Raw genomic sequence first — 7,565 nt, forward strand, 5'->3', positions numbered from 1 at the left:
GCGCCAGTATTTTCTTTTTTTCTTACAGAACGGGAAAGCTGTAATCAGAACAATTACTGTGGTGAAAAGTGATAATGAATGCAAAATTTGTCGTCAGCTTAAATGAGAATAAGGTGCATAACAGGGGTGCTGTTGTGCTTGCAGCAATAGATCTTTTCCACATACCGACGGCACTAGGCGGTGGCTGCACGAACTAAAAATCAAGGAAGTGAAGTACCTGCGCTACCAATCTATAATGGGAGCCACGCTACCAGTTTCTTTGTTCTCTGAGTTGCGGCGCATGCCCATCGCAACTTTAAAGGGCATCCCTGGCGTCCACCCAAGTGTTGCGTTTATCTTTCTGTCCACTTTCTTTTTCTGTGTAACACAATTATAAATATGCTGCAATTACGTGTTCTACTCGCTGATCCACAGCCTCCTTCTGAATTTTCTCAATTTTTCGTGCCGTCTTTTGCTGCTTGGCATCGGGCGCTCGCACGTGCGCAGAATGCTTCTCGGAAAAGGTCCATTATGTCGCACCAGGCACATATTTATTTTGGGGAGAAGAAATCCTACTTTCTCATACCAACAAAAAAGCTAAAAGCTCTAACATTGTAAACCCTGATGTTTGGGGAGGATGCGATGAAAAACAAATGCAGAGCTCCTCCCGAGTGTTGTGATATAAAACACTACAACAATTGAAGAAATAGTACTTTTTCGCATTTATACGTACCCTCAGAAAAAGCTTCCAACCTGAAAAAGTGATATGCTTGAGTGAACTGGGTAGATCAGTTGTATAATTATGGTAGTTAATATTTAAAACGAACTGGGTTTTATTTACTGTGAAATGCGAGCATCCACCCATTCCACAATAAGTGTCTCGCAATTTTGTAACATTTCGAAAATATGCAAAGGCAAGTCCTTTGCATATTGAGGACCTCAGAAGCACCCATCCCCCAATTTTTCGTGATTATCCTCGAATTTTGAGTGGGTGCTTGCTTGAGACTGCGGTAGACATTGCAAATATTTTTTTTTTTTCCTTTCGAAAGTTGAGGATCATTCCAGCAAGTTTATATGGATACATACAACCTTTTGTGCTTAATCATTTACTTCAAAATAAAGTGCAGTGTGGGACTGTTTCCAAAACTCTACTCCTGCGAAAAATATGTGACGACATAACAAACTGAACAATTACCAGGTTGTCTGTAAAGACCTTCTGAGGAATTGTTTTAATGTCATTTGTCTTGCCGAAACAGCAAGTTTTGATTTGCACATTTTTCCCAAAATGTCTGGATAAACTTTAAAAGCACGTTAGCCCAACAGCATTACTAAATTGAAAGAAGTATAAGTTTTACTTTTAATAAGAATGAAATGACTCGGGAAAGTTTTTAACTGTGCAGCGATTTGCATGTTGGTATTTTTATCGAAATGGCCTTTGTCCTCCTCACAAGAGCCGGGCGCCCAGTACATGAACCCAAGTATTCTGTACACTGGTGAGGACGTGCTCACATCTTCAGTGTATGCAGTCACAGTCGAAGGTTTGACCATTGATGCTACAAGCCTTACACAAGCAGTGTCGTTGTTGATGTGCCTGTTCTGGGCTTTGAACATCAAATACTCTGCTGAAATCAAAAATACACTCACCCTTCTTGAGCATGCCATCGGGGTTTCGCACACAAAAATGGGCACAGTTGCATTGCAAGTCTGGAGCTGCTTGTGATTCAAGACCTGCTTTCATTAACTTATAGTAAAGGCTGTTCATAGTATACCATGTGTGCAGTGCCTTATAAAGACTTGTTTTTCAGTTGAACATTGTTTTAAACCTAAATCACATTACTTGATGTTATTTGTTTTTAAACGAAAGCAGTCCGATTTAAATTTGTACTGTATATTTTGAAAATAAACACATTAAAAACGGTGGTGGTTTTTATTGGAACAGGCATCATCTCCTGTATTTTTTTTAGAAATTTAGAAAGTTTGCTTATGCATTTCCACAAGCATTGATTAAGAAGCATGCTTCACGTTCTCACTTATGTCACACTGAGAGGTATGGGATCACAATAAAAAAAGTTGCTCTCCTTATGTACAGCCTAACTGAAAGCCCGGAAATGCCATCTTGTCACCGGGACCCAGGTGCTGTTCCACTACTAATATTGTTTCGATGAAAAGGTGGTTTGTATAGGAATGAAGATTGTTGCAGAAGGCTGGACTTCTGCTGCGCGAGTTAGTTGTCCTCCACCTCGTCTTCTCCTAAGCAGTATCTTCATCTTGTAATATTACACCTTTTCAAGGAAGCGCGTCTCGTCATGGAGCTACGAGGTCGATGGCTCGATGTTAAGGTTTGAGATGGAGCACGTGAATGGCATCTTTTTGTGTGCGACGTCTGTCATATTGTGGGTTCAGGGCTTCAATGGCATACACTGAGAACATATCAGATAAGATTCTGTTCAAACGGTAGGTAAAGGTGGATTGGGGGGGGGGGGGGGGGGGGGGAGGCAGGCTTGCAGAATTTCAGACTAGACTTTGACAGGAAGGCACATCCACAGTCACTCGGGAGTTCTCGAGAAGTGCCATATTTCAATAGCTCATCAATGAAGCTGGGTTGGTCACGGCTGAAAGCTTGTGCAATGCTTGGAAGCACATTGTTGGGGTGGAAGAAGCGTTCCAACAAGGCAATGCCACTAGTGCTCACATCCAGCCCATCATCATCGGGCTGGATATAGATGACGCCTCTGAGAGTGACACGTCTGGTGTGGAGCCTCTGGGTAAAACGTGATGTCTTTCGACTAAGCTTTAAAGAGATACTGAACCGAATTTTCGAACTCGCAAAACAAGGCTGGACAGATAGGCGGGTCGATGCAAAACCCCAAAACATCACTCATACAGCGATATCTCTAACGGATCGCCATATTTTTAGAAAAGAAGTGCCTTACTGAACCCGGTTGACGAGGCCGACAAGACAAGGCACGTCACGATTCGATTCCCCATTCCCTCTCCTCCTCACTACGTCCCGTGTCGAGCTGGTGAACCGAAGCGAGGCCGCTCCCCCTCATTCTCAAATTCTCCCGCAGGGCGGTGATGTCAGAGGCCTCGCTTGGTCACGCCCTTCTTTTCCAAAAGTGCGGCCATTCCTTTTGAGATATCGATGTACAAGTAATGTTTTGGAGTTCGTAGAGTCCTGTTCAACGCTTCTAGAGCCTTATTTCGCAAAATTCAAAATTCGGTTCAGTATCCCTTTAAAGAGGCAAGCACATACCCTGTACGGCTTCAGTGTCTGGATCTTTGGACCCTACAGGCAACACCCCAGACCACAGAATGGTCCTTTTAAAGAGAGAAGATCAAGAACAACTCGTGGAAGCGCCGAAGAGAGCTCCGAACTCTGTTTTGAAGCATAAATAATTCTGAAAGCCATTCGCTTGACTGACAGGCACTTTGACAAGACGAGAGCATAACCTGTGGTAGCACGTTCCGCCCACCCTCCGAGCCTAAGCACCCTCTGGCTACGTGTCTGTGCCTCCTCAGGTTTGGCGTGCCGCATTTTGCAGTATGTGAAGGTATCCGACCTAAATTTGTCCCACGGAAACAAATGAAGTGCGGACAGCATCTTCTGGTGAGGAGGTGAAGGGAACATTAATGCAGATGACTGAATTTTATCAGGCCCGCAGAAAATGAGTTGCTGGCAGTCAGCTTCCGAGTGAGTAATTGCAGCCAGTCTTCGTCGTTTTTTCTTTCTTTTCCTAAGGTGATGCTACGGCTTGAATATATGTATTGCTTCAAATTTTGTTCAAACTTGGTGACACTCAGGTGAAAACAATTAGAAAGATTCAGCAGGCTTTCGGCGACAATGCCATGCACATTGCACAAATTAACAAGTGGTGCTACCGGATCAAAGATGGCCGCACGTCTGTGGAAAGCGACGCACGTTCCGGAAGGCCTTCAACTAGCCGAAATAACGAGGTGATTAACCAAGTGCGGACTCTTTTTGTGCAGGACCGTCGCAGCACCGTTAAAAAAACCTACAGCTGAGGTGGGAGTATGTTCCAGTTCAGTGCATTCAATTTCGAAGGAGGATTTGGGTCTACGTAGAGTGTCTGTGAAATTCATGCCGACGTTGCTCACTATAGAGCAAAAGGAACTCTGTCTGGACGTCTCGCAAGACATGTTGGACTCCATAAATGGTGACCCCAGCTTCCTGAACTCCGTCATCACTGGTGATGAGTCATGAGTTAACGCGTACGATCTGGAAACCAAGATGTAGTCATCACAATGGAGACATTCAACATCCCGGTGTGAAAACAAGCATGACAGGTGCATAGCAACATCAAAGTGATGTTGACCATTTTCTTTGACTCTCCTGGGGTAATGCATCCCGAGTATGCACTACAAGGTTAAAACATTACCAAAGAGTACTACCTCAACGTATCTTCTGCTAGTACTCTTCACAATGCCGTGCAGCACGAGACACCGGATCTGTGGGTAGCTGGAACACGGCAGTGGCACCATGACTGCACCAGCTCGTTCTTTGCATCCGATTGAGTTTCTTGGCCAGACACAGCACGCATCAGGCTCTCTACTTTCCCGACGTCGCTCCTTGTGATTTCTGGCACTTCCCCAAGATAAAAATGCCGCTGAAAGGGACCCTATGTGGGTCACAAGAAGATATAATGCGGAATATGACGGCCCAGCTAAAGTCCATTTTCAAAATGGCGTTTAAAAAATACCTCAAACAATGGCAGGGCCGCTAGGGCAAGTGTCGGTCATCCCAAATGGATATGTGTGTCATCCCAAAAGGACTAGAATTTCAGTCCTTCCGGCGCGCGCTTCTTTTATCTATATAAAAGATTCCAAGTGTATTTTCAAAAATAAGGCGTTGGCAAACATACAAGTGCTATTTGTTTTAGATTTTTGCTTTAGAAAAAGTACTTTTGCAGACGCCAGCAGGTGCGGCGCAGAGAACTATGATCTCGGCGTTCTTTGATGCTCATATAATTTAGCATACGTAGGTGAAGGCACGGGCCCGAAAGCGCAATTCTGCACTGTCCCCTTGGCGCGAGCGCGAGCGCATAGAACATACATTTGAAAGAAACGCGCTTGAGCAGAAACAATGGTAGTGAAAAGGAGAAAACAAACAATGCTTCGGGGGGACCGGTGGACGCGCTTCGCCAGAATCACTTCCGCGTGCTCAGTGTACTCAACGTTACTTTGCGTGTACTCAACCACCGCTGAAGTCATCCGGATATGTAAAAAGAGAAAAGAAAATGCGTCAGCATATTCAGAAAGTTTGAATTCCAGAAATTAGTTTCGATAATACAACTCATTAAACAGGCTTCTGTATACTTGAAGTGTAGGCTAGCGAGAAACGAAACCGACGAAAACGTGACGTGTAGCGACTATTCAAATGTATTTATAACCTGCAGTTCACTTTTGCAGTGGATTACATTAGAGATAAGAGCGCTTTCCTAAGGGCGGTAGGGGAAAATATTATATACGGGTAAATCTTGCACAGTCTTTTTGTATTTATGCAAAATATGACAGTGGTCGCCAGCCTAATCGGTTACAAAAAATACAGCAGTATATAAGCTGGTGGTGACGACTCTCCGTGTGTATAGGAATGGAAAGTGTCAGTGTCTTGTGTTATACCTTGTGCTGTTTGTACACGCGTTCATGTATACCATGCATATGTGACCTCTATGTCGCGAATGTGTGAAGTGTTGTGAAGTGTGGTGTGAAATAGGTGTATGTCTGGCGAGGCGCTCACAGTGACTGCTAGTTTTTCTTTTTTGTTAGTTTGAGCGTTGTCCGTTAGGTGGCGCTTGTCGCCGCCCAATTCAAAGGGTCGCGCGTTTTTATGTCTATTTTTTAGGTGAAAAACATCCGTCAGGTGGCGCTTGTCGCCGCCCAATTCAAGGAGTCGTGCGTTTTTATGTCTATTTAATTGGGTGAGAAACATGGAGGCATTTCATGGCTCCACGGAGCAGCCTGCGGAGGCTTGGGTTCGGCTCTCGGTCTCTCTCTCGTCCCAGTAGGATCAGTCCAACACCTGATCCGTCCCATAGCAAGTTGAACGGGTGTTCCGTGCGGTGTACAGCTCCTAGTGCGTGCACAGACGCGGTGAGGATTACCAGGGACTCAAAAGTGGATAACGAATGCGAACAGGTGAGCAGGAGCGTTGAACGATCGGAACCGACGCCGCTTGAATCGGTGATGCTTCGCATCGGCGCTGTCAACCGAAAACGCCGAATCACTTACGGCAAGCACAGCAAGCAGATGCTTTGTTCAATAAAGACATCATTCCATTTGTCGCTGTACGATTCCTTCTTTGAATGTTTTCTGGCCGCGAAGCAAATGCAGCCGGCTGCGCGAAAGCAGTCTCGGACAAACCCGCGAATCCCCCACTAAGTGCGGTGCCGGTGCTTCGAGGCGCGTTTTGGAGTGCTTTAGTGCGCACGGAAGACAGCGAACGGGCGCACGCACTTGAGAATCGTATTTTAGAAAAAAAGCAGTCTAGCTCGCTAGGCCTTACTCGTATCGCTCCCCTGTCGCTTGCCAGCCGCCATGTTTCTTTTGGGGGTGCTCACTTTGATTACCTGTTGATTGCGTGCCGTGTGACTGCCCTTGGGGTCGCTAGTATAACGAAGGGGGGGTAGCGATATCTGTGACGGCTTCTTACTACCCCAAAGGTCGTACCCTACGACAATCCTTTTGTTGAGAGTGTGGTATTTCGCCTACATCGACGCCTCCAACGCTAACCTTCTTTTAGTTTGTTTTGTGCACCAGTTCGCCGCCATTAAGCGTTTAGTTCCCCAGTTATTTGCCGCCTCATCATTTGTCATTTGTGACAATATTATGAATGTTTTTTTTTTAATAAACAACAGTTGCGATTGCGCCTTGTGTTTGTTCACCTCGTTTTCGTTCTTGTCTGCGTTTTTCAGCGCTATTACATTTTAAAGACTATAAATCAACTAGCCCACCTATCCACTTCGCTAATATTAAATAACACGTTCATAAAAATCATGCATCATTAGTTGCCACTATTGGGGAAAGCTGGTATGCAACTGGATAACTACTTTGGGGAAATTGGTTTGGGATTGGATTACAATATTGGAAAAGCCTGAATATAATAGGTTAACATTATTGCAGTCACATGGTATATCATTGAATACCAATATGTGAAATATTGGCATAACATTACATAACAATATTAGAAATCACGGCATAATATTGAATGCCAATAGCGAAAATCTCGGTGTATGATTCGATATCGAATCTCGGTGTATGATTCAATATCAGTATCGGAAATCGCGGCCTAGCATTGGACGCCGATATTAAAAATCCTGGATTATCATTGGAATCCAATATTGAAAATTATGGCGTAATATTGGTTATAAATATTGATATATAATTAGATAAAATGCTATTTTGAAATAAAAATTGAACCCCGGATTGTCATTGGCCCAATATTGGAAATTTAATTGGTCCAACGTTGGAGTGGGTTGCGCTCCAATATTGGGTCCAAATTAAAATGCAAACAATCCAAAATTGTGCCAACGCTGGGCCAACACTCGTCCGCCGTCAGGAGACCCGTC

General features: G+C 44.4%; 1 pseudogene; it reads left to right on the top strand.

Annotated features, from left to right (window-relative positions):
• Positions 1 to 3,724: 3,724 nt before the first annotated feature.
• LOC121048022 lies at positions 3,725 to 4,332 on the top strand (annotated as a pseudogene).
• The last annotated feature ends 3,233 nt before the right edge of the window (positions 4,333 to 7,565 follow it).

The sequence above is a fragment of the Ixodes scapularis genome, unplaced genomic scaffold (assembly GCF_016920785.2).
Source record: "Ixodes scapularis isolate PalLabHiFi unplaced genomic scaffold, ASM1692078v2 ptg001477l_1__unscaffolded, whole genome shotgun sequence".
In the NCBI taxonomy this organism is placed as follows: Eukaryota; Metazoa; Arthropoda; class Arachnida; order Ixodida; family Ixodidae; genus Ixodes; species Ixodes scapularis.